The sequence below is a fragment of the Centruroides vittatus genome, unplaced genomic scaffold (genome assembly GCF_030686945.1).
Source record: "Centruroides vittatus isolate TY-2023 unplaced genomic scaffold, ASM3068694v2 contig_454, whole genome shotgun sequence".
Lineage (NCBI taxonomy): Eukaryota > Metazoa > Arthropoda > Arachnida > Scorpiones > Buthidae > Centruroides > Centruroides vittatus.
Genome location: NW_027122250.1, coordinates 1 through 24,107, shown reverse-complemented (window position 1 = coordinate 24,107; position 24,107 = coordinate 1). Strand labels below are relative to the sequence as shown.

General features: G+C 30.1%; 1 long non-coding RNA gene across 1 annotated transcript; it reads right to left on the bottom strand.

Moving 5' to 3' along the window:
• Nucleotides 1-22,371: 22,371 nt before the first annotated feature.
• On the bottom strand, nucleotides 22,372-23,085 carry LOC136977343 (uncharacterized). The gene is made up of 3 exons (XR_010881073.1): nucleotides 22,966-23,085; nucleotides 22,670-22,899; nucleotides 22,372-22,581 (listed from the first exon to the last, which is right to left on the bottom strand). It is a non-coding gene; the product is annotated as an uncharacterized lncRNA (long non-coding RNA).
• Nucleotides 23,086-24,107: the final 1,022 nt, after the last annotated feature.

Here is a 24,107-nt window from a genome sequence, read left to right as displayed (position 1 = left end):
AAACAGAACAATTTTAGGCTAAAACTTTTTCCGGCGAAACTTGTGGCGCGATGTGTAATAGCATCAGATCACAGGGTTGTTTTACTTTAGATTTACCCTAAATATACGACAACCTTAAAAATTACACTGAAAGGTTGAAATTACCCTAGAAAAGGCACCACTAGTTATATGTATATTCTAAATTGTTAACTTTTATTTTCAGAAGATATCGAACATTTTTCTACAGAAGAAAAAACGTCTACTGATGAGCCAACAATGGCATATTTTAGGGACAAGTTGGGGAAATTTCTATCTATGAATATAATGAAGATAACAGTTATCATCGTTTACTTTCTGAATTTATTATTTGGAATATGGGGAGTCTTAACTATAAAACACGGTATAGACTTTACCATGCTATATCCACAAGAATCGGTAATAACACAAGGTATAAAAATATATTATAATAGTTTCGGACGTTATTCGTTTCCTTACCAAATAGTCATTAATAGCGCACTTGATTATTCAGATTTAAATGTATAGAAATCAGTACATAAACTACTCAACAAATTCGAAAGTCTTCCATACATTGCAGATTCCCGACTTACAGTATCTTGGTTAAAATATTACAAAGAATTCCAAAATCACCCGCTAGCAAAATATTCATTACGAGGATACTACATGTCGGTTAAAGAAGATTTCTTAGATGGACTTCGCAATGTTTTCCTGAAATTTAAATCAGCAGAACAATTCTCCCACGATATCGCATTCAATAATGATGAATCCGATATTATAAGTAGCCGATTCCATATCCTTATCAATGATACTTTAAATGCAGCAGCTGAAATGGAAATGTTAAATCAGTGGCGTAGCGTAGTGGGGGCGGCAGGGGCGGCCCGCCCCGGGCGGCACTTTTAGGGGGCGGCAAAATTTCACAATAAATAATAATAATATCTTGTAAAAAATTTTTGTAATAAATGTGATTATTATGTTGTAAAACATATATACAGGTATACCTCGACTTACGTCCCTCTCAAATTATGTCGTTCCCGATTTTACGTCGTTTGTCAAAAAAGTATATGAAGAAATAAAAATCAAGTTTAAGTCAGTGTATTCGACTCTAAATCCGTCCGCCATAAACATTGAAGTCGTAATATCACTAGAAAAGCGTTGAAAGAACATAAAATCATATTAAAATATGTCCATTTACAGTAAATGTTAACCTCTTAACAGTGAGGGACGTAAATAGACGTCCAAGGCGATCGAGTGGCAGTGGTGAAGGGACGTCAATAGACGTTAAAAAATTCTTATAAAATACCTGGACCATTTCGTGAAGTCGTAGAATTTTCACGAGTAGTTGGGTTCTCCAACTTTGTTTTGGAATATCCTTTAGTTCTCGAGAAATTACAATAAAAGAAAGAAAATTAAAATAAATATGAAATTTTAGACGGCCATCTATCGACATAAATCGAATTTAAATCTCCCGCCGTCATCTGATTGGTTAAAAAAATTAATATTCCTAATTGGCTCGCGTCAGAAAAAAGTAGGTGTGACTTCTGTAAATGACGCTATCGGGAGTGCACCGATGCGACCGGAAAAAGTAAACAGCCTACGTCATTAGTCTAACGGTCCTTGTCTGACCTACTTTTCGTAGAATCAACATTGGAGTAAGCTGTAGTAAAACGTAGTAGTTTATAGTAAAACGGTCTTCTCTAATATTCATAGTACTTTGTAAAGCTCGGATTTCAATTTAATAAGTATTATTTAGTTCAGAAACATTATAAATACATCATTAAGTAGGAGAATAACGAAAAACTTTATTTTTTAGTATAATACAATTTACAAAATCGAAAGTTCGTATATCGTAATATTATAAAAAACTACATCGAAACATACAAAGTCACCTAATTTACTTAAATTCAGTTCATTATACAACTGTAGATACTCTTGCCTTCCTCAGTTTCCTCAAAACAAAATTCGAAAACTTCAATTAATTCTATAAATATTTAAGCGCCATTACTATTCGAATTAACTGTAATTACAAATATAACTGAAAAATATTTTCGACATAAACCCTAGGCAATAATTATCAAAACAAAATTCTTCAAGTATAAATTTTTCTGATCGAGTAATATGTAATAATAGTTTTATCTATTAGTCTTGCCATATTCTACTTTCTATGTTCACATCCATTTAGTTTCATGTAATTACACTTTAAATGTAAAAAAATCTACCAACAAATTAGTTTGCTAATAAAGGGACTACTTGCTAATTAAAGTTTGTATTCTTCTTTGACGTAGTTCTACGTTTTAGCACTAAATTGGTAGACATGTCTAAATAACACGCTTATAAACACTAAAAACCATAAATGTTTCGAAATTAGAACTAGATAATTATATGCACAAATAAATTAGTAAACCTATAATACATGCCTTCATTTACATCCAAACAAAGATCAGTTCTCGCAAATTGTCAAAAAATAAATTATTTTCAACTTTTCTTTCTGTAAAGTAGCATATTCTGAAAAACAAGTTCTATATTCAGAGTAAAATTTCCACCTTTTATCCGTTAAAAACAACGCAAAATCTATGAATCCACGTAATAAAAATTTATCGCAGTGAACTTCGAAAAAACGAGAAACACAGAAACACCAAACCGCACGCTATTAAATTTTCCCGCCAATTGATTAATATAGTGATGCTCCTGTAAAAATTTTATCACATGACGAAAAGTTTTAGAATAAATGCTAAAAGTTTTAAAAAATTATTTCATGAAATTCGATGAATTTAATTAATACACAATAACTAAATCTGTTTAATAAAGGTTAATAATTTACTACTATAATTATGCAAATTAGATATAAAAAAGATCGCTGCGCAAATTCTCCCGCCAACTATACGTCATGGAAAAACTTACGATGTCAATGCGATTGAAGCTTTCCCACTAAACACTGACAATTTTATATAATTATTTAATTAATCCAGTCAAATTTAAATAATATAAAATGTCTAGATCTGTTTAATAAAGATTATCACAAATATTATTACAAATATGCAAATTAGATATGAGATAGGTCACTAGGAAATCTCCCGCCAAGATAAAAATAGCTTTCGGTCACGTGTTCACCAAGAAATATGTTTAAAATTTAATTTTTCAGCTTACATAAACCGTACAATAAATGAGTATTTCTTCGAAAGAAGTCGATATACACGAATAAATAATAATTATTTAATAATGCTTTTATCCATTTTAAATTGATATTGTAAAAATTAAGCCATTTAATCTGTGTGGCTTTTATAATTTAGAGTTTCCGAGTATTTTACTGTGAAATTCAATTTAGTAAACAGAAACAAAGTTAGGTTATTAAGTATAAACAGCACAATACAATAATTTATACGTAAGTTGAGTGTAAATACAGAAAAAAATCGAATTATATCAAAGATGGGAGAAACAAGCTTACATCCCCAGAACAGAGCTTATAATTCGTTGTTATTTTCAGCCTGTTTCTACTTCGACTGTTTTTTGTTGGTAAAAAGTTAATGTTTTAAGATGTTCTTAGTGAAGAAACATAAAAGTATCGAAATATAATATTCACACACACAAAAATATTCATGTATGTCGACATTAGAAATTTGAAATCAATTATAGAATGTCCTGGATAGAGATATCGTGTGATTGTCTGTTTCTTCTGTCTTATTTTGTTTTTCTACGTGAAAATAAGATATCTTTTATAACTATTGATAATATAAACATTTTGTTTCTTTATATATTACCTTCAATTACAGCTGCAAACTTTAACACATGGAGCATGTGAGAAAGTATTATTGTATAGATTATTACATTTTTATGAATACACCTGAGACTCGTGACAATATAGGCCTATATTAACCTACTTTAAGTGTCAATATTTTATTTAGAATCATTTTAAACGTTATTATTACATCAAATTATGAAATGGAATGTTCCAAGTATAGGAGTAAGAGGGAGGGGAAAGAAGCCATGCGTGGGGAAAAAATGAGTTTTTATCTAAATTATAATAAAATTTACTTATATTTACGATAAATATCGATAATTTTCTTTTGGAGAAATGTATCTTGATAAAATTAATTATCTATATGAATGAAACTTTCAATAATACATTAGTTACAATGACTGACGTTCCTTTCTTACCCTTTCTGTAGTATGTCTTATTATTAAACATAGTTTCCTAGATTATAGCATAATAATGTGTAAAAAAAAAAGGAAAATTCTGTTAATTTGTAAACGCAGATACTATCACATAACAAGCATACTGTATCCTCTGTATATTTAAAGTCAGTTATTCGCGATTGAATTTTTCTAAATAAGCCTGTTTAATCCGTAATTTATTTGACAGAAAGAAATTGTTTATGGCCGTATTTCATATATCTAATGTTTTTCTCGTGATATTATTTCTAATATCGGAAAAAAATATACATTTCTAATATGGACATACATCAATATTTTTAATTCTGAATATTATATTTCGATACTTTTATCTTTCTTCACTAAGAACAAAGTACTTTTATTTTGAAAAATTAACTTTTTCCCAAGATAAAACAGTCGAAGTGGGAACCAGGCTGAAAATGACAATGAGTATATGAGCTCTGTTCGAGGGATGTCAGCTTATTCGTCCCATCTTTGATATAATTCGTTTTTTTCTGTATTTACACTCAATTCACGTAAAAATTATTCTATTGTCCTGTTTATAATTAATAGCTTGTCTTTGTTTCTGTTTACTGAATGGAATTTCACAGTAAAATATTCGGAAACTAAATTATAAAAGCCAAACAAATTAAATAGCTTAATTTTTACAATATCCACTTAAAATGGATAAAAGCATTATTACATATTTATTATTTATTCGTGCATATCGACTTCTTTCGAAGAAATAATCATTTATTGTAAAGTTTTTATAAGCTGAAAATTATTCTGTTGTCTTTGATGAAATTTGTTACAGTTTACTAATTTTTACAGAAACATTAAATTTTAAACGAGGACATTAGTTAAAATTTATTAATTTGTACACAAACATTAAACTTTTTGACATATTTCTTCGTATTTCTTGGTGATCACGTGACCGAAAGCTATTTTTATTTTGGCGGGAGTTTTCCCACATTGATCTTTGTCATATCTAATTTGCATATTAGTGATAGTACATTACTAATCTTTATTAAACAGATCTAGACATTTTATATTATTTAAATTTGACTGGATTAGTAAAATAATTATATAAAATTTTTAGTATTTTTCAGGAAAACTTCAATCCAGGATGACGTAAGAGTCATCCATGGTTCGCGGGAGAATTTGCGCAATGATCTTTTTTATATCTAATTTGCATAATTATAATGGAAAATTATTAATCTTTATTAAACAGATTTAGTTATTGTGTATTAATTAAATTCATCGGTTTTTGTGGAAGAATTCTTTAAAACTTTTAGCGTTTATTTAGAAACTTTTTGTCACCTGATGACATTGGACAAGAGCATTTTCGTTTTGTCTATTGTATATGAATCAGTTCGTGAAGTGCGGTTTAATGCTTCTGTGTTTCTCGTTTTTTCGAAGTTCACTGCGATAATTTTTTATTACGTGGATTCATACATTTTGCGTTGATTGCAATGGATATTTAAAGGCGTAAAGTTTACTGTGAATTAGTTCTAAATTCAGAAAGAAAGTTGAAAATAATTTATTTTTTCGACAATTTGCGAGAACTGACCTTTGGATATTACATATGGATATAAATGAAGGTATGTATTATTGGGCTACTAATTTATTTGTGTTTATGTGTATTGTTGTACTGTAACTTAGTTTGTTTTACTATGTTAGAGAAAGTAGGTCACACATTGGATTTCTGACATAAAACTGTCTGCTTTTTCAGAGTGAAGCGGACCCTCTCAGTGAAGTGTGTTTTAGGGAAGTTATGCTTTTATTTCTGATGCATGCCAATGATGAAAATTGTTTTTAAAATTAAATATCGGTCAATGACGATAACATATGTTATAAATGTGAAGATGAATATAAAAATATTTCTACATTTTTTGTTGTTTCTTAAAAATTAATTTATTCAAATTTATTATATGTCAAGTAAGTTTATTTACAAAATGCTAATATTTTAATCCGCTTTAATATTTCGGTGTAAATTTGAACAACGAATTTTAAAATTTTAAATAAAAGATATACTGAAATTTTCTTTTATTTACAATGATTACGTCACTTCTACAGAATGTAGAACACGAGACGACCTTCACCCACATTTCAGTCTGGGGGGAAAGGCCGCCAGTCGTCGTAGTTGTAAACGTAACAACCTTTACGTCATCTATTGTTGTGGATGAAATTCGTTAACTGTCAATTACATTTTCTTGAATTTGATTCGCAAGTTGGAAAAAATCGTCATTACTTAAATGCCTAAAACTTTAAAAAATTATATAAAATTGAAAATAAATTCAAAACTTTTGGAAAAATCGTAACGGATGGAAAATCAAAAAAGAATTTATTATAAATTTTTTTTAAAAAATTTTGCAAAAAATTACCGCGAAAAAAATTCATATATAAAAATATTATATGACAATAAAGAACGATTTTTTCTTTACTAGACGTAACTGTTTAAAATTTTTTTTTCCTAAACGGAAACGAGAAAAACGCGTGGGAAAATTCTTAAAAAATTTCCCACGCTTTAGCTCCACAACTAAGTGGAAGTGCTACGGCTGACTGTTCTACTGTTAAGAGGTTAATACAATCATCATAAATCCTAGGGAACGAACCATGAAAACATCTGTGTTTCTGTGTTGTCGTCTTATTTAGCGGTCTTTAAGTGCTCATTATTGGCGTTTCCTCTATCATTGGCGTTTAGTTACGACGTAAGTCGAAACTACGACTTACGTCGTAACTAAACAAGTAAATTCGACTTACGTCGTTTTTCGACTTACGTCGCCTCTCCTGGAACCAATTACCAACGTAAAGTCGAGGTATACCTGTACATGATTTTTTTATTTGTAACATGTACAATACACAATAATGATGATTGTTCTTGCCGAAAAGTTCTTTAGAATTACTGTATATTTTAGTCTTTTAAATTGAGATACCTAAATAAAGGAAGCGGCGAAATTTTCCTCCGCCCTGGGCGGCTGACACCCACGCTAGCGCACTGTGTTTAAATACTCTGTGGAAACTTGCTGACGAATTTGAATTTTCTGTTCTCGTTTACGCTGCAATGACTCCTCTATACGAACAAGGAATAATAATTGGACGTACAATTAACGATTTATTTTGGATAACTTCACTTTTGGTTATGATTCTTTTTGTAGTTTTCATACCAAACATTGTGGTTGCAGTTCTCGTTGCCATATCGGTAACATCCACTATTGTAGAAACTTTAGGATATATGTCTCTGTGGGGTATAAACGTGGACATTTTTTCTATGATGAGTCTGATATTATGTGTCGGATTTTGCGTGAATTATCCGGCTCATATATCTTACGCATACATTCGTTCTTTGTATCAAGCCCCCAATGAAAAAATGAAAGACAGTCTGTATCGTATCGGCTATCCAATATGTCAAGGATCTCTGTCAACCATGTTAGGTATTTTATTTATATATAGAAATATGTACGCGTTAATTATATTTGTGAAAATTGTATTTCTTATTGCATTAGAAACTGCATTTCATGCATTAATTTTTATTCCTGTGGTTCTTTCTTTGATCTCCTCAATCTTTTCTAAAGCTAATAACATAATATAGACTCAAGAATATTGAGAAATGTCTCCGGAGAATTACGATTGTAATTATGAAATATAACTTAAAGTTTTAAAACTTTGAGACACATTTGTTTTTCATTTAATCCCAATTGTACAGAAAAATTTAATGTAATAATTGTATCAACAGTTAGTTCTTGTTACGATCACATATATTATTTTTTTAATTATTTTACATAATTACATTTTTGAAATCCTTACGTTTTTCTGATGTCATTATTTAGGAATAAAATGTTAGTAATATTTTTTTTTACTGTAATCTTGTTATTATAAATTATATATTCATTAGAAATGTATATTTAAATAAGACTCAAGAAGATAGAAGAGGATAGAAATTTTTGAGTTATACTTTGTGTTTATTTTGTGTATTAAAACTATTTTTATACTAATGTGTTGATAGTATTTTAGTAAAGTTTAAATTTTTCATTATATTAAAGAGTAGAATGTGATGAAGTTTGCACTAAAACTAATATTTTCCACGAAAGGCAAACATCGACTTGTATTCTTCCAGTTTCACTGATATTGTAATTGTTATTTATGTTAAAAGTAATTTTGCTTTTTATATTGGCGATATCATTTTCTGGCTGTGTTATGTATAAGGAAAAAAAAGTATGACAGGGAAGCAGAGAATGATTCTTCAAGACTTACATTTATAGACTTGTAGAACCTAGAAACATCAAATAATGAAAACGGGTTTTGAGTTTTGTTTCTTTATGTATGTATTTTTTTGTGTGAGATGTTAGACGATTTAGCTAAGCTTAATAACTTCTGTGCTTCCTGCTAAAAATTTATGAAAATTTGCAGGCAGGTTTGAGCATCACAAAGATTGATGATGTAATATTTTGGTGTTTAAAGATCGACATGAAGAAAAGATAAAGAAGGATTCTTAGACTTATTTTAATTAAGATTGAACTAAATAACAATTTTACATGTTAAAGCGTTTATAATTTTTTATAAAACTCATCAGTTCTATAAAAATTATAATTTTTGGCATTTTATAATAATTAAAACTGCATTTAGTTACATTCAGAAATATCAAAATAGTCTTTGAATCTGTGTGTAATCTTTTGCACAAGGTTAGTTGCTTATCTGGTATTTGTAAGACAGAATAAAAGCAACAGAGCAAATGTGTTGCTTGTATGATTTGTTTTAGATACAATGCAGTTTTTTTTCGATACGTCAATTTTTCATTAATTTTTGAGAAAATCCGGAAGATAGATATCTTCCTAGCATATCAAATTACAGAATATGCGATACATTTTTTACTGCGTGCTGGAAACGTCACAACAGAAATACGGGCGTTTTTTGCAGATGCCATGTGTGAGTTCAGCCGGAATACAGAGTTTGAAATGCACTCGTTGTATCACTTATTCGGCAGTGAAATCGTTGAGATTGGTCTACTGAGTCGTAGGATGGCTTCCTAAGACGTTCATAGAAAAGCTGAAATTCGTAAGAACTCCTGCAAGTTTGGTTTTTTTTTACATCAGCCTAGTTATAGCGTTAGGCATGCTCGTAACCTTACCCCTGAGAGGAATTTCGAGCGGGAGGGTCGCGAATAAGTCGACAGGGCGTAGGCTAAAATTCGATTCAAGAATGAGACCATGTTAAAAACAATAACAATAATTTAATAAAATTAAAAGAACTGAATACAGAAATCGAAAGATCTCTAATATCTTATAACTAATCTAATCACGAGAGAGAGGGAGAGAGAGAGAGAGAGAGAGAGAGAGAGTTACATATACATTAAATTATGTTACCTCGACTTATGTAATGTTCGTAGTCGTGGTCTTCTATGAGGTGCTTGGGAGATGGATGATGTGGACCGAAAGAATCAATCTTCTATGCGCTCAGTATAGATTATGGTTTATGTCTTCTATATGCGCCTTGAATATTCTGCAAGTTTGTTCTTAGTTATGGCAATCTTCTTACAAAGATCTGCGCGATGCTGCCTCGAACGGCGGGAAAGGCCCCTTTTTATAGGGACAGCGGTCGCACGGGATTTTTACCGTGTGCAGAGCAGTAAACTGACACATCGTCATAAGACAGGGAGATAGGCCGACAGCCGAAAGGAAGTTCAAGTTACCCTTTCTCCGAATATGTCGAAAGTTACAACCTCTCGGGTGAATAATATTTTGTCGAAAATAAAATAGTTTGTTATAATATTTTATAACGACTAATTTCTTAATTAATCCGCGGATCTCGCACACGCAACTGCGTTGGGTAAACTTTGCATAAATATCAGAAATGCTGTATTTTCAATCATCGCACATAATCAGCGCTATTCATTAGTTTATCAATGTATAATAAGTATATCTTTACAACAATACGATTTCTTATATTCCATTCTGATTTCAATGTCTGAACCAATTTCATTTCTATTGCAAGAAACGATTGCATTTGTTTATTACAATGTCATGTTTTAACCATAACCTTGTCGAATTTCTTTCTTGTGATCACTCTGTGATAGATAATTTTTTGAACTTTGAGAAAATTGAATTTTGTATTTTATGTAACAATATAATTTAGCTATCTTGATCCATGTTTTTATTTGATAATATTATTACGATTTTTTAAACTATAAAGCTTGAAATTCATGAATTTTTGTGACATTATGTGAAATTGAAATTTTTGGTAGTCTATACACTATTTCTTAAATCGCTTCATTTCTGAAGTAGAAAACATTACTGATAAAACAACTGCGAAATATTTTTACGTGTTAATAATATTTTAAGTGAAGTTATTTTTAAATATAAGTTATCGACTTTTGACAACTGTAGAATTACATTACATAAAAAAATTACAAAGAAAATATATGTAAGCAGATATAGCAGAATTTCTTGAAAAATATTAAATAGAAGATACTTGACAGTGAAGTATGTTCTATTTAATATTTTTCAAGTAATTCTGCTATATCTGCTTTTGCAACAATAAGTGCAACAATAAAACAAATTTCACCAACTTAAAAGAAGAAGAAAGTTTTTGTTTGCAGAAACATAAAATAGTTAACGGTTTATTGCCATTTTCTTTAGAATCTGGAGAGAAGTTTAATACTTTGGAACACGAAAATAAACAAAGATATACTACTTGTACTTTCAAAGTCACACCTGAAATTTTACACAAATCTCCAAAGTCAATCTGTGTAACTTGAAATTATTTACAGCCAGTTGGATTATAACAGGTTTAGTTTTTTGCATTGTTCGATCGAAACATTAATCTTTAATTTTTTTGTTTCTTCAACGAACATTTCTGTGCACGTGGCATCTTTCAGATGCCATAGGGCTAAATTAATATAATAAAATTAAAACAAGAAAAAAATGTGTTTATTATATTTTCGTAATATAATTCGATGAAATAAAGGAAAAATGAACACATCAAATTTAGACAGGTTATACATTTTTTTAACGTACACAGATTAAAATGGAAGTTTGTGTAAAGTTTGACAAAAAAAAGTTGTCAAGGCTAAGAATATAAAAAAATATCATTCATTCTTCTAACAAAAGTATTAGATATTGCTTCATTTCCACTGTGAAGGTCAATAAACTGCTAATTATTTTATGACTCTGTTAACAGAAATAGACATCTGGATTAAAAGTGAAATTACAAGAATAATAATTTTGTTATACCTGGAGAAATACTTTCTTTTGATATATAACAATCAGTTTTGTCAATACGTTGAACGAAAAATTTCTAAAATTTTATTTTTCAATTTTCTACTAAGTAGTCAAAAAGTGTGAAGAATTAAATATCAACTCAAAAAATACGCATTGCTTAATATATTATTGAAAACAAAAAATTTACAGGCTGAGTGTTTAAACAAAAATTTTTTCTGTATGAGAATAGAATCGATCGAAAAATAATGTTTGGAGCATAAAAAAATACGGCAGTTTACGAAATTATGCCGAATGCGCGAATTAAAAGTTTTATACTTTTATCAAAAAAGCATAACGCAAAATAAGTAAATGTTATTGTTACGTAATAAATAAAAATTTAATTGTTGCACAATTGGATGTTTTAAATCTTTTTATCCCGTTTTGTTCGCGAGAAATCAATAAAACAATACAGAACCGCAAGAAACGCGTTGTAATAAAAAATATACTAGCCCGTTGCAATAATATTGAAATCAGTTGAAACATTAAAGACATTCAAAAAGCCATTAGTGTATGTACTAGATGCATCGAATTCTTCGGCGTTTTAAAACATGCAGGTATATATGGGAATGAAATGGAAGACTTTGAAAATAAAAAATGCTTAACTACAGATTTATTCTAAAAATATGTTCAAAAGAATTCTATTTTATGAACTAATCGAAGATTAGTTCATAAAAGAGTAGAAACGGTCCTGAATTTTATGTACTGAATAGCACATCACTAAACAGTTTTTTGTTCACATTACAGTCAAACCTGTTTTTATGCGGGGTATAGGGACCGCATTAAAAAAAACGCATAAAAAAATCTCACGAAACTTCACGAATGTCTGTAAATAATAGTTTTCGCAACACAATTAAAAAATATTTTTTTATGCGGTCAACAGGGACCGCATAAAAAAAGTCTCACATAGAAAATAACTCAAAACCGTACGAAATAGAATTTATTGACAACAGATGTCAGCACTTGACTGCATCGTCTGGTCAATCGTCTGTTTTACATATTTTTGTCCATGTGGTGTTTTGTTGACTTAAAAAGTAAATTATTTCATTTTTCGCATATTCATGCAATAATATTACTATAATAAGTGCATTTATGCTATAATAAGTTTATTTAGCTATAATAAGTCAACGTAAGACATGACGAATCGCACGAGACTAGTCGCCAACTATACCGCACAAATTAAAAATTCGCATTAAAAAAATCGCACAAATAAAAATCACACAGATAAAGAGCGCATAAAAACAGGTTTGACTGTATTTGTTCTTTCAAGTTTTCTGTTTATTAAGCGAATTTTTTTGTGCTTCTCCAAATTTAACAGGTGACAGAAATTTTATCAGATACCTGTTAAAATTTTTTTTCAGAAATAATCTTATTCGTTTCTGTGTAACTGCAAAGAGTGTCGCTGTTTTTCACATAAGTTATGCCTGCCTGATTTAAGATTCTGAACTTTTTACAATAAAACAGAAAATAATTTTGTTGGGAAGTGACTGGCCCTGTCAAACTATCTTTTGAAAAATTAATTGGAAAGTTAATTCCTTATTTTTGTTATATTTGAATAGACATAATATTCTTATATTTCCCCAATTTTAATTGTGATTTTTCAGTAATTGTAACCAAAATAATTTTATATTTATATAGTTGTTTATTTTCTATTTTATATATACTTCTCAGTATTGATCTTACTTTAATACAATATAACATTGCAATTTCCTATGAAATTTCATAATTCTATGTCGATTACATTATTATATTTCATAATAATATACGATGTTTTCGCCGATTGTTTGGCAAGTAATTTAATCCGGGGATAATAAAATCGAACATTTTTGTATGGTAAAAATGGCATGTTTATGTGAAGTTATACAACTTTCTCTAGTGGGATCATGAAAAACGAACAGGTTATGTAACGGAAAACGAACGAGTTTTAATTTTATAACCGTCAAACTGTCAGCATTATATCAAAAACTACTATTACATCTTCAATTTCTGCATTAGTGTTTTTTTTAAAGATGTAAAATATTTGTGGAATGTCAAGTGTTCCTCTAATGTTTATTCTATTGTAATTTGATTTAAGATATTCGCTGTAAGTTATTTTAAATTACACTAATTAACATTTACATCGTGTGCAATTTAAAATGAAGGTGTTATTTTAAAGTTTAGATTAACTGCTCTTACTACTAATGCTACCATTGCCATTAAAAACACAGAAGTATCGAAACGGTGAATGGTTACCCACTATTTACTGCTAAAGGTAGTGATAGGTTACGGCAATCAATCTCCTGAACAAGTTGAAATTAGTGGCTGAAGACTTCACTTGGTGTATTTTCTGCTAAAATTTGAGAACAGTAAACTTAGTAAATGAAAATCATTTTTAAGTTGTTTGCAGATATCTACAATTGCCAGATACTTCTGGATAAAACCTAGAACAAAATGAATTTTTTCCAAAAGATTCTGGGTTACTTCAACTGCAAGACAAGCAGGATGTTAATTGTTACTATGCGAGTGATAGAAATACTTTTTAAGTGTGTTAAAAACGTGCATTTTGTAAAAACAGCTTTAAAATAAACTTCTACTGCAGCTAGATAAAAGCCAGAAAAAATTTGGGAAATCCTAGAAAACTTGATAATCTGGCAACATTATATATAACAGTTTTATTTTCTAATAAATGTACACAGATAAATTAGTACTGTAATTTATACCTTAATAATCATAAACAGTACTTTACGCGTGGTTGTAAACTTATATACTACGCACGTAAGTAACCGCTTGGAAACTTTGAGCTCATACATGATAAGTAATCGCTACTTGGTTTTTATACAAATAAAGTCTGATACTAAATTTAAAGTGAATTTGTGTAAAAACTGTCTTTCTAACGATGTGTGTGTACACAGTGGATTATTTAATAAAACGCATTTTGTTGTTAAATCTTCAGTTGGAACTACACAGCAATAGTTGATAGACAAAACACTGCTTTGGTGATAATTGTGCATGGAATTGTTTAAAACAACTAACAGATGGTTAAAAAGCTTTCATTGTAGACGACGTATAAAGGTTTACTCGAAGAACCTTATATACAAGACTATGAAAATTGTATGGAATATAATCTTACGTAAAATAAATCGTGTCACAAACGATCACTTATAAGCAATGTATTTATAGTGATGCTGTATAGGGTCAGAAAAAGTCTGAAAAATTTAAAAATTCGGAAAAATGCAAAAGTATCACAATGAAATATGATCTGCACGAGAAGTATTTTCAGAATATACACGTATTTGAGAGAATGACATTATATATCGAAAATCGCCGCTAGATGGCACTAAATGCATCAGTAGCGTGCCGTGACATTTGATGATAGAGAAGCTGTGTTTCTGTAAGAAGCCGACTTCCAGGAGCAATCAGTTAATTGCGCGTCAGTAATGGTCTAGGGTCCATTCGTACCTGCGTGGTGGCAGAAGAGAAAGACGAGAAGTATCTGACAAAAACCGTTTATTTTAACATCAAATAAAGATACACTATATAGAAAATAGTTTGCTCTAAGACAATCAACCATTCGGACGTCCTGGGCGTTGATGTGGTTCTTCGATGGTCCATCGAAGGTGGCCCCAGGACAGTGGTGTTGACAAGTCTGTAGGACACGGGGAGACTTCCTCTGTTGGCGTTGGGGACACGGTCTAAATCCAAAGTGGCGCGGGTTACGGGTTGGCACAATAGACGAGAAACTCTTTTTTTTGCGCGTTTTGGTTATTCGGAACGTTAACCGAGTGCGAGATGTCCTCGACTGTCTGGGGACTATATCAGTCTCCATTCTTTCTTTCGTCCATTTGATTGGTCATTCTTCCTCAATCACACTTCCCGAGTGGTTGGTCCCTGGTTACTAAACGTAACGAGACTCTTACCTGGAGCGGAAGAAAAGTCAAAATCGAAAACGAATTCGATCTTCCACCGATCATAGAACGACTTCCTTTTGCGATTTATGGTTTTTGCCTCGCAGTTTGATATAAACAATTGGTGTCCGAATACAAACGACTTTTACCTATGTTTTTTTAAACTAATAAATTTTTCTCTAAATTAACCGTTTTTTCGCGTCTGTTGTGATGGATCAGACCTGTCCGGTACATCACATTTCCATAAAAGTTTTAAACAAATACTGGAAATGACAAAAATAAACAATTTATGTATTTTAGTTTTAAAATACGAATAATACATACATAATACAAATTGATACGATACAAACAATGAGAGAAAAACTTGTTTTTATAATTTGTTATAAATCTGTCTTATAGCATAATCTGTATGTTGTGAAGAGCTTAAGGGACACATATAATTTATTCTAACTAAGAAATACACCCATAAGATCGACTTAACTAATAGAAAATAATGTGATTCTGCTTGACATTCTGTAGTAGTAAATACGTGAGCTGAATAATAGATAAACCAATAACGAGTTTCACCAGAGTCGATAGTTATACTGGTCCTTGCACTATGCTCTCCAGTGCAATACAAATTTTATAGTGTATATATAGACATAAGACTGTACTGTATCTAACTCTATTCGGCGATTTTTTCCGCAAAGTCGTTAATTACTTTATCATAAAAGTCGCTGGTCGTCGACTCCATCAACGTATTTGAAAGCTCTTTTTCTATGGAAAGCGACGCTAGCGACGACAATTTTTCCTCTAGTGTTACTGGCCAATGTATGAATTCGCTCCGTGATCGAAAAACTGCGCTTAACAGACACACTGGTAGATGGTACTATAAAAATTAATGATATTAAATCATATAACTTTTTTAGTACGTCTTTGTTCGGATCCACATTAATTATAATATGTTTTATGTGTAAGAGTTACTTGTGAATATAGTCCAGACACAAATATAAATATTGCGATTCACTACGTAATTTAAATAAATCAAAAAATTTCCGATAAAATTTACTTAATTTAAAAAATTAAAACACTCTTGGAAAAATTGTTTTTCATAATATTAAAATTATTAACATCTAAAAGTGATAAAATTTCTAAAGCTTTTATGTCTGAAAATCTGTCAATATAATTACAGTATAATTAAAAAATTATAATTTTAAACATAACTTTGCAAAAAACGTACATAAAAATAACATTGAATACTCTTTACTTTTTAAATCTTAAACAATTTACTTAGTTAGAGAGCTCCTTACCAGTGGCTAAAGGACAAAATCGTTGGAAGCGTTATACGTGTGTACCTTCCACCAGCTAAACCGGAGGAGGTTGGTGCTCTGTAAACCGCATGCGCAAATGCCTATAATCTGGCTGCTTGGAAGCTGACCCAGTTTCGACAATACAGCGCTTCCATTCCGCCACTGATATTCGAATATACAATAGCAATATCGTTTTTTTCCACATGTAGTATAGAAATTTGTAATAAGATACAAATGTGGTTATAATAAAATATTAATTTTAATTAATTCAAAGTACGTTCAAATACGAAAATAATCGCCCAATATGAATTTATATTTTAGAACATACAAGGGCGGCGCTTCTACCGCTTCCATTGAGGGCATGCCACTGAAATGAATTCATAAGGCAATGGAAATGACTACCTTGTGTATAGACACAGTGAAATAGCCTCGGATTTTTTTATATTAAAATTGATTTTCACTAAAAACAAGTAAGTAAAAACTGCAGCAAAAATAAAAACTGCAGTTTTTACTTGTTACTAAATTCAAAATGGTCCAAAACTTTTATAGCGTATATATAGACATAAGACGTACTGTACATTATGAAATTTTATAAATTTTATATAAGATTGATTATAACATAAATCTTGAAATTTTAAATAATGCTTAAATCATGCTTTGTCAAAGTTTGCAAAATGAAAATAAACACTATTAAACATAAAACTGTAAATAAAAGGTGTTTGCAATTTCATGCAGTTTAATCATGGTTGGAAATATATTACAACATATAATTTGAATTATTTGTTTCAGTAGAAAACAAGAATAAAATAAACCTTATGAAAATGATTAACGAAACAATACTGACGATACGACGTAAACGGCTTTCAGTAATGTAAATCATAATAACAAAAATACATTGAAATACAGATACATATAATTAAACACAGTAAGCAACTCGACACAATGTAAAAAAATAAAAATCAAATTATCATTGGTCTATAAATAAAATGTGCTTTTTGAGAATCTGTCTTATAGCATAATCTGCATGTTCTGAAGAGTATAAGTGACACATATGAGTTATTTTAACTAAGAAATACACCCGTAAGATCGACTTAACTAATAGAAAATAATGTGATTCTTCTTGACATTCTGTAGTAGTAAATATGTGAGCTGAATGATAAATAAATTAATAACGAGTTTCACCAGAGTCGATAGATATACTGGCCTTTGCACTATGCTCTCTAGTAAAATTAATTTCTCAGGTTGGCGATAGTCGGCGCGTGATTCGCTGTTAGGCGAAAAGAAGTTTGTTTATCTATTTGGTTAGTAGGTTGTTTTCCCGTTTTTAAGCATTTTTGTAACTTTTTTCTACTGTTCTGACAAAAAAATCTTTACATTTAATTACATTTTTAAATTTCATATCATGTATAAAGAAAGAAAAAGTGTATTTGGTTTATAAAAAAATTAATAATATGGTGATTTAAAATTACAGATGAGGATGTAAATAAATCAAAAACAAGTAAAACAGCAAGGCCATATTTGGACAAGACTATGTCTCGGAGACTCACTACTAAGCGGGATCACTTCGACGCTCACGGCGGGTCTCGTTCTCATTCTCCAATCATCTTTGGTATCGCTGGTTTTGAGCGTGACCATTCAAACTTCGCCGGCCACAGCCACCACCACGATGCATTTTCATTGAAATTAACTTATCGAATGTTGAAATTTCTCTCCTTTGCGTGACTCCCTGGTTAAATTTTTGTCAAAGGCTAAAATTTTCCGTTTTTGAAAAAAATAATGGTGGATATTGAATCGTTCGCAATTATTTTTTGTTTTATAAAATAAGTAAATAAATTCGCATTTTCCTGTTTTGTTTTATTACATATGTATGACAATATAATTAGGAAAACCATTGCTCATACTCTGATATATTTAAATAACCATGGAAATTTAATCCACATAAAGACAAACTATTTTTCAAATAATTTATTAACTTTAACACTACATAAAATGTGGCATACAATTATACTTGATTTAGTGTAGGGAGAAATAGTATTTGGAATAAAATAGTTTTGTATTTTTGACATGAGAAATTACATTTCCTATGACATTCACGTTGGCTCTACATAGTTTGGTAATTTACATAATATTCTGCACTATCAAAGGTAGAATATGAATGAAGATTTATTGATGGCCTACTACACCTTTCAGCTTCCATGTCATCATTAATAACTATCGCTGTCAATATCTAATAATACCGTCTGAACTCCCATCTTACATTTACCTATTTTATTTGTCAACCTCTATTTTTATTATATAACATTCTTATAACATATTTTGTAAATAGTTTTTGTATTTATAACTATTATAAAATGGCAAAAATGTTAATTTTAAGGGTAGAGATAAGTTTTATAATAAATCGTAAATGATAGTCAGACTAAATCGTAATTGGGTCAGACTTAATGACGATTTAACGGTTAAATCATCATTAAATCTGTCCGAAAGTGGAGATAAACACCATACTTTGTATCTCCCTACACCCTCGACTTTTAATCACCAAAATTTAGTAGCATCAATCCCATAATAAGGAAAGCTTCCTCCAAAAGTTCAAAACTTTCTTGGTTTATAAACTTTATGCAGACCTTGGCCAAGGTCAAAAACCTTCGTTACTTTTTTCATTAAAATTTTGTTACTGGATTCTAAAAGTCGTAGATTTTACGTATTATATATCTATTACTAAGAATTTTTTTTTTTTCAAAATAGAAGAAACCGTACGACGCGGAAGCGAAAACAAAATTAAAATCACTGAAGTCGCAACACTCATCGTATATTCAGTAATCTAAATATTTTTCATGTATAACTTTATCATCATTTTCTTCTTTTACGGAAAATGCAGAGCCAATTAGAAAACCAGTAAAAGTAATAACTTACAATTTCAGGAAAGATTATGCTGATTTTAAATTAGAGCCTGGTTACATGAAAACATTGATAAAATATCAATAAGAATAAATTTAATAGAAATTGCTCTTACTCTGATACAAAATTTAATGTATTCTGAAGATGCAATTGGTAGTTTTTCTATTTCCAGTTTAAATAGAATGCTACAAAATGGTGAAGGAATAATAATAATGATTGAATAGTATAATTCAACGGAAACATACAATGTTTCATTTTCGTTGTCAAAATTTTAATAAACGTGAATGCAATCTTGTCAATAATGTATAAATGGTAAACAAAGACAGCTTTGTGCTTTGTATTTTATCAAAGTCTTTTTGTGAACAAATAACAAAAGTAAAAGTTAGAGTACGGTAAAAACTACATTCTTTAATCAAGTGGCTCCCAAATTTGACACTACGCTCTTTTATAACAAGTAAGAAGAATCATTGCATTTAATAGTTTCCAAATGTAAAGAAGAATTTATAGTAATAACACAAGGTTGGTAAAATGTTTAACTAAGAATATTTTCAAGCTTCTCTCACTCAATTGGAAAATGTGTTGGGAGCGTTGGGAAAAAGTTCAAGGAACCAACAAAAATAGTTTCGAAATCACTGCTCAAAATAATCATTTTATAATGCATACGTTAATTTTTATAAGCGCTCCATATATTGGTCTCGGCATTCATCTACCTAACCCTGTTATCGAGATTAAGGATAAACAGATTGACAGAAGGATGATAATGAGAATGTATGGTTTAACAGTTTAATTTCTGCGAAAATATCTTCATAATCATCATCCAGACATTATGCTGAAAGTGCAAACATTGTTAATAAGATTTGATTTATTTTTCATGTAATAAGAATAAAACTATTTTTCTTGTGCATTGCAAAATAAACGAAGTTAATTTACGTCATTTCTGTGATGCTTACAGAAGAATGCGATACAGGATTGATGTAAAGAAAGAAAATTTATTGTTGTTCGGGTCTATCTTCTTTATAACTTTAATAATATATAATCTGTCTACGAAAAGAATTGACTTGACAGCAACGTAACACGTGATGTTGCTTCTGTTAAATCAATTAGCACATTCCCTAATGATATCAACAATTTTTTGCTTAATATGGCAGGCAATATGTTACTTTTATTCTATTTTCTGTCACTAGAATGAAGAACGACTTTTTCTTTTGTGTTAATTTTTCGTAGCATTCATTAACTCTAAAGATTCGTGCATTAGACTACTATTATAGGAAACTTCATCGCATTCACGATATTGTTTAAAATGGCAGTAACGTGTTCACCAAATGAGAAATAATGCAGAAGTAACTTGCCACAACTAAGCCAACAATGGTTGACGCTTATTGTTTAATGCCCAAGCTAATTTGTTCAGTAGACACAATATAAGAAATACCTTTTAAAAGTTGGATCTGAGAATGTAAACGATAAAACGACTATTACACTTGTTCAATTAAACTTAATATTTTAAGCACATGAAATATGTATTTTTTGCATAATTCTTAATTATTAATTCTTAGATTTATATCAGGAAAAAGGTTTCTGTAATTTACATAATGTACATTTTGTAATTGGTTTAAAATTCTTGTTATTTACGATAAAATTTTTGAAATATTTGTATAATTAATTTCTAAACTAACTTGGCATATCAACAATACAGCATATACTAGCTAAAATATAATTATTGTTTTAATCAGCTTGTATGTATTATTGTGAAACGAAACTTCAAGCACTTTAACTGTTCATTATCACAAATAATGTAAATATTCAATTTGGCAGCATCCGTAAAATGCAGAATAATTTTATATATATTCTCTCAACAATTAAGCAGAGAAGAGATAGAAGGTAGCCTAATATTAGTAACAGAGTGGGGCTGATGATATCTTTTAAAGATAAATTGCGAAATTCTGAAGGTTTGTTCACTCCAGATTGTTGAGCGTAATCGATTTTCTCGATGATTCCAGATTCGAATATCCGACGAGTTCTGAAAAATAAGTTATTAATTTTTATACTGAAACGATCAATTATTGAGATGCAATTTTAGAAATTTGTAGACCTATAAAACTTCAAGCGTTGTCTCTGTCTGGCTGTTTATGTTTTTGACTCTTCTTTATCTCAGGAACGTCGTTCGATAGGTAACAGGCATGACAAGATAATGAAACTTTGAGTGCATACGGCCTAGATTTACTATGCAAAAACTGCATCGGAATACTAACGTTCATGTTATTTCATTTCAAATTTTACATCTGAAAAATGTTAGACAACTTGCACAAGTCTATTGTTCAAGAAAAGGTGTGATGTACAGAGACAAACCAGTATAATTTAAAGTAAAAAGCATGTATTTTAAATTAAATAGATTGAAAATATGATTAAAAATTGCAGCTTGATATTGTGACGAAGTCAATATATAATTGCTTGTTCACTTTAATATTGTCTCAATACCGGTCTGCAAATTTTAATTATATTTTTTAATTATTTAATTTACAATATGCTCTCTAGTTCAAATTAGTAGTGTCTTACTCTTGTATTTCATACTTTTCTTGTTAGAAATGGATTTGTGCTTATCATTCATCTACCGTCATTTCAGCGGAAAATGTTTGAATAGCAATAACGTGTCTTCTGGTGAAAACCGAAAGTTCATATATAGTTAATGAGGTTTTCCTCCCCGTACTGAGTACACTTTACACCTTTAGTTTCGACATTCATCTGTCAATCTTAAGATGAAGGAAAGATAGGCAGACAGATACAAAAACAACAGTGGAAATTTATAGGTAAACAATTATTCTGAAATTATAGTCTAACAAAAAACTATGTAAAGCTTCTATGGACTCACATTTTCTTGACTTGATTTTTGAATGAAAAAGTACTCCTCATTCCATATGCTTCCATAAACGTAAAAAATTTGTCATTTGAAAATACAAAATTGTCTAAATCTTTCCAAAGTTTTTTTTTTAATATAAAATCACTGTATATTAAAGCAAATCGTTCTTTCTGTACTCTTTCAATTCCTTTGTTTATATCAACAAAGTTGTTGTTTTGTATTATATGATCTCGTATGATGATCGCAGATTTTAATTCGGAATTCTAGAAAATAATTTGACGTCAGATAATATACAATATACAGCTATTAATATTAAGATATATATTAATTTTATATCATATTCTCACTTACTTGAATAGTTTGCCATAAAGTAGATGTACTGGCTATTCCACAAGAATATTCCCCTGTTAGTATAGAATCTGCTAACTTATGAAAAGTGTTTGGAACTTTTTCAGTAATAGGATACGTCATGAACGACATTAAAGTCCCGCTATAACTAGACCCTAGAATAACGATGGATAGCCACCATATTCCAATCAGAAATCTGGATGGAAACCTCTTTATAGAATCCAAATTTATTCCTGCATATACCAAATTCAATGGTTCAATAAAATATTTACGATTTATACAAAAATAAATGATCATACCTTGATATACGAAAGTTCGAAACAAATTCCAGAAAACCTTACTTCTTGGCCAAAATACTTCTATATCTTGTAATGCAAAGTCTCGTTCTAACACTATGTGTAGCGCTAGTCCAAACACAATGACGGTTATAAGCACAGCGATCCATATCTAGAAAGTTAAAATATTGCTATTATAATAAGAATATTTTATAATTGTAATGACAAATACTTGCCATAAAGGAAAATGGAGCGATAACGGAACTCCAATTAGGGATCTTCTCTGGTCTCTTCACAATGAACACTATAGAGTGAAATCCTATTACTGCAGAAAACTCCGTGATTGAATACAAATTGAACATAATAAAGATTGGAATGATTCCCATGTCCACTTCCTGAAAATTTTGAAGGTAATTATTATTACATTTTAGTAATAACTAAAAAGTAATTTTGAAAAAGAAATATGTACAAAGATTCTTAGAAAAATTACTCTTGTTGTTAGTGATATCAAAAGGAATGTCGTATTTCTATCAGAATTTTATCGCTTATGAAACACTGGCGCAAGCTTTTGAACTAATACATTACTTAAAAAAAATCCAGGAACGAGTGACAAACTTTTCCCGCAACATTTAGTAGCCTTCATCTGATATCATATTTTATTTTAAAAACTTTTTATATTTTAACTATCATAAAATGACAAGAAGCGTAATTTTTAGGGTAAGGATGAGTTTTATGAAAAAACCTGTACGCAACAGCGGTTCTAATTCGGATTATCGAGTGAAATCGCCAGCTGACAGGTTCAGATCCTACACGAGAAAAACTTGACTCTTTTTATCTTCTCAACCCTCTCAACTCTTATTCACGGAAATTTAACAGCGTCAGCCCTTTAATAATCGAACTTTCCTGCAAAATTTCAAACATTTTCAACATAAATCACAGGAGTTAAGCTTCAAATAAAATTAACAAAATCCTGCACCCACAGCCACACCTACACACACATAGACTAACATTCATACGTACAAATAAAAAAAAACCTGAAATTTTTGAATTTTACGACATTTCAAGGTGTCGTGAGTCCAAAAATGTAAGAATTTAAGATCAATTTTAACTGATCGCCATACTTTTATTCTGTTATGTAAAATAGCCAAAGAAATAAAACATGATTC